Source organism: Chinchilla lanigera, unplaced genomic scaffold (genome assembly GCF_000276665.1).
Source record: "Chinchilla lanigera isolate Chin_1 unplaced genomic scaffold, ChiLan1.0 scaffold00054, whole genome shotgun sequence".
NCBI lineage: Eukaryota > Metazoa > Chordata > Mammalia > Rodentia > Chinchillidae > Chinchilla > Chinchilla lanigera.
The window spans coordinates 10,986,462-10,997,839 of NW_004955455.1; positions in this window are offsets into that span (position 1 = coordinate 10,986,462).

The window sequence follows — 11,378 nt, forward strand, 5'->3', positions numbered from 1 at the left end:
AAAAAAAAAAAAAAAAAAAAAAACGCGTAAAGTTTTAGTTAGAATTAACAATTAACCCAATCAGCTACGGACAAGTCACTTTAAACAGCTCTGTTTGCCTTAGAAAGAATATGTGACAGCCAATCTAGAAAAAGGTCAAAATACTTCCTCTCTGATACTTTATAAGCCAGCCTATAACTGCTATAAATGGAGACATCTTGCCAACTTCAGTTTGCAGTCCCCTGATTCATGGACTGCTCTTTTGTAAGCACAATAAACTCTTAAAATTTTAATTTGATCTGATTTTTTTTTTGCCAGTAGTGCCTGGCAAAAGCCAAGCAGTCAACCAATTGTTATGCTAAAATGAAAGGGTCTCTGGAGATCTTGCTTTCTGCAATTTGTACCCTACCCGCCACCTTATAATACTGTAAAAGGTTGTTAGAGTATTGCTTTTATGCTATGAATGACCTCATAGCTCTTTTTCTTTTTTTTCTTTGCAGTAATAGAGATTAAACGCCATATGGTACGCAAATGCCGTACCACTGAGTTACATTCCCAGCACTTTTTATTTTATTTTGGACACAGTCTTCTTGAATTGTCCAGACTGGTCTTAAATTTTCTTTCTTTGTTCTTTGGGTATCGGGAATCGAACTCCGGACCTTGCACTTACCAGGCAGGCACGTGTGCCACTAAGCTATATCCCCGGCCCTGGCCTTAAATTTTCAATTCCCCTGCCTCAACCTCCTCAGTAGCTGGGATTGCAGGTGTGTGTGGCCACAATCAGCTCTCTCAGAGCTCTTGGTAAGTAAAATCACTAAGGTAATAGTTTAGGTTCATTACCCTTTCCCCTGAAGGTCCCTGTGCCCTTTGAGTGTGACAGTCCTTTTGTAGACTGTACAAAAATGCCATGGGCTAGTGAAAATTTGGTACCATTTAATAGGGAATCCCCTGAGAGAAGTATTGCATCAAAATTCACCAACCCCTGCTGGGGAGATAGCTCAGTGGCACAGCGTCTGCCTGGCAAGTGCAGGGTCCTGGGTTCGATTCCCAATATACACACACAAACACACAAAAATTCACCAAGCCTTTTCTCCTTCTTTATTGCACAAGATTCTTACACCATTTGAAAAATCACATGATTTACTATTCCTGTTTTATAATTAAGGAAATCGAAGCTGTGAAGGATACATACCAGCAGTTTTCAAATGGCAAGCAGTGCTCCTGAGAGCACAATCGGCACCTATAGAATATAATTTTATCGGAAAGAGTCTGGCTGGAGAGGGTGGGACAATCTCCAGGGACAAGAGGTGACTGGGGTGAGGGGGAGTCAAATTTCTAGCAGCTGAGCAAGTTTCAGGCACAGGACTCAGGCCTGAGGTGGGGCTCCGTGCAAGATATAAAAAACGTTCCAGTTGGGCATGGTGTGGTGGTACACACCTGTAATCCCAGCACTCAGGAGGCTGAGGCAGGAGGATCCACGTGAATTCTGTGAGTTCAATGCCAGCCTGAAAAACAAAGTGAGACCCTGCCTAAAAAAAAAAAAAAAAAAGCAAACTGGGAGTCTGAGCCCGGGGCAGCTGACCGTGGAGCCACTGATGTGAGGGTGATGCAGAATTGGATTCAGTTCTCTCCCAATCTCATCACTCCCTTTCTCTCTGAGCTTCGTCTCTCCTAAAACGCAAAAGACACCATCTCCCTCACAAGAGATACTTTTGTGTAGAAAATCCAGGTGACCAGGAAGGGAACTTTAAAGAGATACAATTCCTTCTGATTCCATCCATTGTAGTTTGGGTTTTTGTTTTTTTTTTTGGTATCGGGAATTGAACTCAGGACTTTGCACTTGCCAAGCAGGCACTTGTGCCCCTGAGCTATATCCCCCACTCTGATTCCATCCAGAACTGAGACAAGGCTTGCAAATCCAATCAGGTCCTCATAACAGGTTTTTGTTTGTTTGTTTGTTTTTGTTTTTTTGAAACAGAGTCTCACTATGCAGTTCAGGTTGGCCTTAAGCTCACTTTGTAGCCCAGGCTGGTCTCGAACTCACAATGATCTTCCTGCCTCAGCCTCCTGAGTAATTTGTCTTTTCTTTTCTTTTTTCTCATAGCAGGTTCTTAACACACAAGGATTCCTACCCGCTTGCCTCTCAGAACCATGTCAAGACACTCAGGCAGTGTCTCCTTTTTGCAGATGAGAGGCTGAAGCTCAGGAGGATTAATGATTTGTCCAAAGCCACACAAAAAGGAGCACAAATCCTGTTTTTATCTTTTGGGGGTGGGCTTCTAATCCATCACTTTGGTTCTGACCCAAGTTACCTGTCAGACTCAGTTTGGTTCAAATCACAGCTCCACCACATACCACCACATGACTCTGGGTAAAGAAATTCACCTCTCTGAGCCTCAGTTTCCTCCTCTGTGAAATAAAATGGTCTACATATGTCAAAAGGATTATGAAAAATAAGACACATTTTAAATAAGGAAAATAAGACATTTTGTTTTTCTAAGGCCTATTTTTATTTATTTATTTATTTATTTATTTTGGTCTTTTTGAGACAGTCTCACTATGCAGTTCAGATTAGCCTTGAGCTCACTTTGTAGCCTACACTGGCCTTGAACTCACAATCATCCTCCTGCCTCAGCCTCCTGAGTGCTGAGATTACAGGCATGCGCCACCACGCCTGGCCGAAACCTATTTTTAAAGGCTAGATTCTTGGGACCATCAAGCACCTAGCTAAATGTCCAACAAATAATCACAGGCCAGACTGGTAGCACACCCCTGGGTCCCAGCTATTCCAGAGTCTGAGGGGGTATTCCAGTTCGAGCCCAGCCTGAGCAACTTAGTGACTTAGGGAAACCTACCTCCAAATAACACTTTTTAAATAAAGGGCCGTGAATAAAGCTTAGTGCCAAGGCCCTGGGTTCAATCTCCAGCAGCACAATAATGATAAGCACAGTCAAGTACACCTGTAATCTTAACTACTCAGGAGGCTGAGGCAGGGGGATCAAAGTGTGAGGCCAGCCTGGGCAATTTAGCAAGAACTTCTCAATAAATATAAATAAGTAGATGATGATATAGATATAGATAAATGGGGTTAGGGAAGCAGCTCAGTGTGAAATGCTACGTTTAATCCCCAGTAATGTAATAATAACAATAGCAGGCCAGGTGTGGTGGCCCACGCATGCCTGTAACCCCACCACCTGGGAGGCTGAGGCAGGAGCATTGCTATGGGTTTGACACCAACCTCAGCTACATAGTAAGTTGAAGCCCAGCCTGAACTACATAGTGAGACCATGTCTCAAAACAAACAAACAAAAAATAGTCATAATAATAGTAATAGCAGCAGTAGCAGTGGTCGTCATCAAGGTCATGGGTGTTTGGGAGTACAGAGACCTGGACTCACAGCCTAGCTCACCGCATGGAACTATATGGCCTCCGGAAAGCCACTTCACCCGTCTGGGCTTCAGCTCCCACATCTGTAAAATGGATATAATTAGAAACCCACCGCGTAAAACTCTTAGTAGTCCTTGACCAAGTGCCTGGCTCTAGAAAGGACTTGGTTCACAGTAACTATTAATCACACAAGAAGAAATCGTTATGCCATGTAATACTGGCAATCTGATAACAGAGAAAGCCATGGGGAAGGGCTCAGCTAAGGAGCTGGGAAAAACCCTTCCCCTTAAGGGAAGGAAAAGTCACAGGGAAGCAGAGTTCAAAAGTGGAAGAGAGAGCAGCTGTTATGAAGCCCCCAGAGGCAATTTCACCTTGACCCGGGCAGCCAAAAAGGGGTGTGTCTTCCTGCGCAGATAAGGATCGAAGAACAGACCGTGCTATTAATTAAGCCTTGCCTATTTTTAAGTTAATGGGATATTTTTTCCCCCTTAAGGATAAGCTTCTAATAAAAGTTTAAAAGGTAAACACAGAAAAGGGGCTGGGATCAGCCTTGCCCCCTGCTTGGCCAGCTTGGGATCTTGGACTTCGAGGTGGGTGGTCCGATCCCAAAGCCAAGTTTCCTCACCCTGCGGCTCTGGGAATTTGAGCACAGTGAGATCAGAGCGGACAGAGAGGCAGGGAGCCCGTCTGTCTTCTGGCCCCAGCCCTGAGCCCAGCAGGCAACGTGACCTCTTGAACCCAGAAGCATGACCAGGACTCCAATTTTGGGGAGGGAGAATGGGCATGTCTGTGTTTCCCCAGCAGGATAGGAGTGTCTGAGAAGCCAGGCAGCCTAGAGTGGCTGAGGATGAGGACAGAAAAGGCAAGCACTTCCCATCTGGGTGGCCTTGGGTAGGTTACTTCCCTTCTGGGTTTACTTTGGTTTAGTATTGGGTATTCAAGCAAGCACCACCTTCCCCATTTTGACACTTGAATGTATTTTATTTACCAGTACTGGAAATTGAAACCAGGGCCTTCCCACTGAGCTACATCTGCAGCCCTTTTTTATTTTATTTTGAGACAGCGTCTTGCTAAATCACCAAGTTATCCAGGATGAGGTCAAGCTTGGAATCCTCCTGCCTCAGCCTCCCAGAGTCCTGGGATTACAGAAGTGTGCTATCGTGCCCAGCTTAATTTTTAAAATTTGAGGCAGGGTCTCCATAAGTTGCACAGGCTGGCTTTGAATTTGCAGTTCTCCTGCTTTGGTACCGTGTAGCTGGGACCGCAGGTGCATGCCACCACGACCAGGGACAATCTCTATCACCTACTTTATGCACAAGCTTGGAGAGTCCTGTCCCATCTAAGCCTCAGTTTCCTGGCCTGTAAAATGAAGTGGTTGTAAAGATGGAACGAAACGCTGCATAAAAAGGGCTTAACGTACATCCAATGACCCTGCACCCATAAATAAAGCAGCTGCTTTGTTCTTTACAGGCTTGTCCCTAGAGGGGCAAATTAGAGAAGCAACCAATGTTTGCATACTGAATCAGAAAAACTTCCTGCCATTTTGGAAATGTGCTGTATCTGCACCACCCCAGGACATTCAACATATGTAGCTATTTTTACTTTTTAAGGCAGAGTCACATGATGTAGTCCATGCCGGCCTTGAACTTTATATCCCAGGGTGGTCTGCAACTCAGGATCCTCCTGCCTCAGCCCCTCAGAGGCACACATGTTATTAACACATGAAATGTGACTGATGCAACTTACAAACAGTTACAAAGAAGAAAAGTGTATTCGGGGGAGTGGTTGGGTGAGGAGGCCAGTTCGTTAACATCGCAGTGGATAGAGAATGAAAGATGAGCACCTAGGCTTTGCTGCGTCCAGTCCTGTCTTTTTTTCCCATCCCATGGCAATGTGTGCAACTATGAGCCCTCCATGGCACAAGGAAATGGTCCCAAAACACGCTGCAGTGTGGAGCTGAGGCTAGGAGAGCCACCAGGGAGGCCCGGAGTGCTTCCTGGACCCAAGGGCTTGTGTCCTAGCCTCACAGCCACGTGACAAGCGCTTGCCGAGCACAGACTTTGTGCCCAGCCAGCACAAGGTTTAGGCAGCTCCATAGAGAACAAGCCAGACAAGCTCCCTGCCCTAGTGTTCCCGCCAGCCAGGAGGCCAGATGATAAGGAAGTGATTCATACTTTCAGGGACTGCGTGCATTTATTCAGCAAGTGGTTTGTGAAGTGTCTTCTTCATTTGGGAGAGCCTGAAGTGAACAAGATAGAAATGGTCTCCACCACTAGGAAGCTCATGTTCCGGTGAGGGGCAGAGGGTATCAGAGAGCAACAGATGAAAAAAGATTGAGATGGCCGAGCGTGGTGGTGTGCACGTGTTATCCCAGCACTTGGGAGACAGAGGCAGGAGGATTGTTGCAAATTACAAGGCCAGTCTGGGCTACATAATGGGTTCGAGTCCAGCCTGAATTACATAATGAGACCCTGTCTTTAAAAAAAAAAAATTTTTTTTAATGGTCTTTTTGAGACAGGGTCCTACTATGCAGTTCAGGCTGGTCTCGAACTCACTTTGTAGGTGGCCTTGAACTCACAACCATCCTCCTGCCTCAGCCTCCGAGTGCTGGGGTTACAGGTGTGCACCACCATAACCAGCTCTAAAAAATATTGAAAGAGGTCATTCCGCCATGTCTTCATGCCACCACGATGGTGCGCATGAATGCTCTGCCTCACACTCAGGAGCGTCAACAATGCCGAAAAGAGAGAGAAATACCAGGTCTAAATCAGGCCAACCTCCTTATCTTTTTTTTTGTTTGTTTTTTCTTTTTTCTTTTTTCTTTTGTTTTTTTTCCAGTACCAGGAATCGAACTCATGACCTTGCACTTGCCAGGCAGGCGCTGTGCTGCTGAGCTAAATCCTCAGCCCCAACCTCCTCATCTTGATGATGAAGAGTGGCTGCGCTGAAAATCTGAAATCACCGATCACCTCAGAGCTGGGGAAGCTGTTGTGGTCCTCCCAGGTAGGCTCACCAGTGAGGATTGGTTGGTCTCAGATACTGCGCATAGCTCAAAGAGCTAGGAAGATGGCAAACTTAAGCCCAGTGTGGACAACTTAGTGACCTAGAGAGACCCCATCCCAAAATCAATAATTAAAAAAGGGTTGGCGATGTTGCTCAGTGTGAAAGCCCTAGATTCAATCCCCGGTGCTATAAAAAATAATAAAATACAGGAGCGAAAATGCTGGGATTCTTTTTCTTGGAGATACATATACACATGTACAAATAAAATCTCTCAACAGACAAGAGATACTGAAATATAATATAGCAAATATAAGTCAGGCCATAAATTTCTTTCTTGTTTTTTATTTGTTTATTTTGAGACAGGGTCTTATTCTGTAGTTCAGGCTGGTCTGGAACTCATTATATAGCCCAGACTGGCCTCAGATTCATGCACTCCTCCTGCCTCACCCTCCTGAGTACTGGCATTACAGGCATGCACCACCATACTTGGTTTAGGCTATAAATTTCATATGTGCTCTGAAGAATATAAATGAGTTGTGGCAGTGGCTTCCTTCCTTCAATATGTAAGCCAAAAGCCCACATCCAAGAAATAAGAAGGATTAACTATTCTAAGAGTGCAGGGAAATCATTCCAAAAAGAGGGAACAGTGTTCATGAAGGCACTGAGCCACGCCCTCTGCTATCAAGCCTGGCTAGGTGCAGTTATTATCACTAATAACAGACAGTGAGGCTCAAAGAGGCAACGTAACCTCCTCAACCTGTGTATCCTGTGCACACACATCTTTAAAGTAAAGGGTGGCAAGGAGAGAAAACAAAGAGACCGAGAAAAAGCAGCTGCTTTTGCTGCACCACTAAGAGAAACAGACCCCAGGTCCGATTCCCAGGGCCCCAAGAAGAACTCAATGACTGCATACATCTGCTACCACTGTTAAAAGCCAGGCCACCTCAAGAGGAACCGCCCTAAGAGGCCCCATGGGCCATGCCCTGGATGCAAAGGAGACCACTGGAGATCGGTCTGCCCTCTGAGGTGGAGGCCCCAGAGCTCAGACCCATCCTACCAGTTACTCCAACAGGAATGAGAGGGCTTGGGGCATGGTCTGCCTTCTCCCTCTGGCCAGACCATCATCTCCATCGAGGAGCCCTGGGTAATCATGACTATGGAGGAACAAGAAAACAGCCTGTTGCTAGACACAGGTGCAAGTCTCTCGGTCCTTCTTTTCAATCCTGGCCTTCCTTCCAGCCATCATACCTCAGTGAAAGGAGTCACTGGTGAGGAGGTAATATGCTATTTTCGACAACCCTTAGGCTGTAACTACTTGTTAGAGCTTTCTTGCATATCTCTGTCTTCCTGAGAAACCACTTTGAAGACACCACCATGTATTACAGCAGCCACTGATATTTTCCTACTAATCTATCCATAACTCTGTAATGTTTGTATTGTTCCTATGCTATTTCGTAAATGGATGCATGTTTATTATTATGTGTTTCCTACAACAACCATTGAGAATAGTTAATGATTATTCAATAGGTCATTCATGTATAGCTCTATTTATCTTCTTTAGAAGCCACTTTGAAGATACCAAAGTATAGTACAACAACTACTGATAATCTCCTAACCTCTTTTGTCTGTAACTCACTATTATTTGTCTATTTGTTTTCCTGAGAAACTATCTTGTAGATAACAATATGTAAAACAATAACCATTGATAATTTCCTACCACTTTGTCTGTAATTTGGTAGCCCCCCCGTATTGTTGTTATCCTTCTTTTACTCTTTAAAATAAAAAAAAAAAAGTAAAGGGTGGCAGAGCTGATCACGATGCTCAGACCCTGTGTCCCCCCTGTGGGAAAGACAGTCACCAGCCAGGGCAGGCGGCAGGCCCCTCTGGCGAAAGGGATTATTCCAGCCCTGCAACCAGGGCTGCAGACACAAGCGGCTCAGGCCCTCCTGGCAGCGGCACGTGGCACAGGCAGCCACTCCCTGGTCATCGAGCCAGGACCCAGAGTTAAGCTGTGATTATCTTGTCACCATCCATGAGCGCTTTTGGCATGGCCATTAAAGAACACCATGCGGACTTTCCCTTCCCCTTTCCTAGAGAGGAAATCACTGGGCCTGCAGACACGTGGGAGAGGGTAGGAGGCGACCCGGGAGTAACAACAGTGTCAGTGATAACAGTAAAAGCTGTCATAATGCTTCCTGCCTGCCCGGACAACACTAACGGCTGCTCATATACAGTTGTCCCTGGTATCCGTGGGGAGCCGCCCCCACAACTGCAGTTACTCAGGTCCTTTCTATAAAATAGCATGGCATCCGCACACCTTCCATCGTCTCTAATTTAAATAGTTAATGTAAATAGTTGCTTCCTAATAGTTGCTTCACTGTATTGTTTAGGGGATCATTATATCATATTCACTTGTGTGGTACAGATACAATTTTTTTTTCTTTTTTTTTTTTTTTTTGAGACAAGGTCTCGCTCTGCAGTTCAGGCTGGTCTTGAGCTCACTTTGTAGCCCAGGCTGGTCTCGAACTTGTAACAATTCTCCTGCCTCAGCCTCCTGAGTGTTGAGATGACAGGCATGACCCACCATGCCCAGCTTCAATTTTATTTTTCAAAATAAATTTCTTTTTGTTTTATAGTACTGGGTTTGTTTTTTTTTTCCAGTACTGGGAATCGAACTCATGACCTTGCGCTTGCCAGGCAGGCACTGTGTGTTTTATAGTACTGGGGATTGAACCCAGAGCCTTTGCACTGAGCTACACCCCCAATCACTGTTTCAGTTTTCATTTTGTTGTATTTTTCTTTTTTTTGGTACCGGGAATCAAACTCAGGACCTTGTGCTTGCCAGACAGGTGCTTGTGCCACTGAGCTATAGCCCCAGCCCTCAGTTTTCATTTTTTTGTTTGTTTGTTTTTTGTCTTTTCTTCCGGTACCAGGAATCGAACTCACGACCTTGCGCTTGCCACGCAGGCACTTTGCCACTGAGCTAAATCCCCAGCCCCCTCAGTTTTCGTCTTGAAGCAGGGTCTTGCCAAGTCTCTAAACACCTCAGGTTGAGCTCGAACCTGTGATCCTCCTGCCTCAGTCTCCCAGGGTGCTGGGATTTGCAATGTGCAGCCCTATACCTGGCTTTCTTTCTTCAAGTATTTTTGATCCGTGGTTGGTTGAATCCTCAGGAGAGCTAACTGTACTGTCTTGTCTGATTTTCAGAACCCTGACATGTCACTCCTCTCTTACTGCTGAGAACACTGAGACCCAAAGGGGCTGATCATTGACTCAGATGACGCAGCTCAGAAATGGCAGAGCTAAGATCTGAACCCATGGAGCTGGCTCTTATGTGTATACTGGCTTTTTTTTTTTTTTAAGCATTTTTATTATAAGACAAGACAAACAGAAAACCACACAGAACAAATAGACAAGCTAGTGAATTATATAAAGTGAGCACCATTTTAACCACCCTGCTGGATGTTTCTTTATGGCTTCTCCACTCAGGCGCACTCCCTGGACACCATTTCTCATTCAGTTGGACCCATTTTTAAAAATTTGCTATCTTTTAAGTCTCTTCTAGTGTTTTTTTTTTCTTTCTTTCTGGAGTGTGTGTATGTGTGTGTGTGTGTGTGCTGTTCTAGGGATGAAACTCAGGGCCTCATACATGTGAGGCAAGAGCTCTACCCCTGAGCTACGTCTCCAGCGTCTCAGGTCACTTAATTCCCCTCCCACCCCTCCTTGCTTCTTATGCTTGATCTCTTGAAGAATCCCTGTCAGTTGACCTGTGTAGGTTCCCAGTCTGGATTCTGCTGCTGGGAGCGTGTTCCTTTACCCTAGAATTTCCTGCAGCATCTCGAGGCATGATCAGATGCAAATGAGATACTTTCGCAGACTCCAGGATGAGGTGTTTGTCCCCTTCCATCCAGGTGTATAATGTCTGCTGTTCTGTTTTATTACCAGAGCCCATATACTTTTTTATTTTAACTGAGGATTGAAGCAGGGCGTGGTGGCACACACCTGTAATCCCAGCACTAGGGAGGCTAAGGCAGGAGGATTGTTGTGAGTTCGAGACCAGCCTGGCCTACAAAGTGAGCTCAAGGCCGCCTGAACCACATAGTGAGACCCTGTCTCAAAAAGACAAAAAAAAAAAAAAAGAAAAAGAAACCACAAAAACAAAACAAAACAAAAAAACCCTGAGGATTAACAGAGGGGCTTGCGTATGCTAGGCAATCTATCACTGAGATACACCTCCAACCTTTTTTATTTTTATTTTGGGTTAGGGTCTTGCTAAGTTGCCCAGCTAGGCCTCAAACTTGAGATCCACCTGCCTCAGCCTCTCGAGCAGCTGGGTTTACAGGTGTGTGCTATGTGCCTGGCTAAAGCTCATGTCTTAGGTGCTGTGACGGGAGTTTTCCAGCTACCTCCAGCTGCTTTGGATTTCTTCTACCCTCTGCACAGCTCCGTCCCCAAAGGTGAGCCCTTCCAGCACCAGGCTTTCTGTGGTGGTGGCTGCAGAAGTAAGGGGGCAGGTAGCTCCTCAGAGGTGCCACCTGAGCCTTCCATACCCCAGCTCTGCGCTGGGCTTAGGCCCCGCCTTCTCCTTGGGTGTCACGTTTCTCTGCTCCTCCCCCAGGCCAGTACACAGGACAGATGGACTTCTGCTTAGTTTCTCAAAGAGGTTTGGCTGTCCCTTTTCTCTGGGCCTTTGCACATGTTGTTCTCTTGACCATAAGCACCCTTCCTGGGGGCTGGGGATTTAGCTCAGCGGCACCGCACCTGCCTGGCAAGCGCAAGGTTGTGAGTTCGATTCCCGGTACCAGAAGAAAAATAAAAACAAAACAAACATAAGCACTCTTCCTACCCACCTCTTCTGACTGCAATTGCTTATCCCTCACCATTTAACAAACCTGCCCCTCCCCTTCCCGCTAGAATGGAACAGGTACCTTTTTGGGTGTGTGTGGTACTGGGGACTGAGCCCAGGATCTTCAAACTGAGCTACACTTCCACTCCTTTTTTATTTTTTA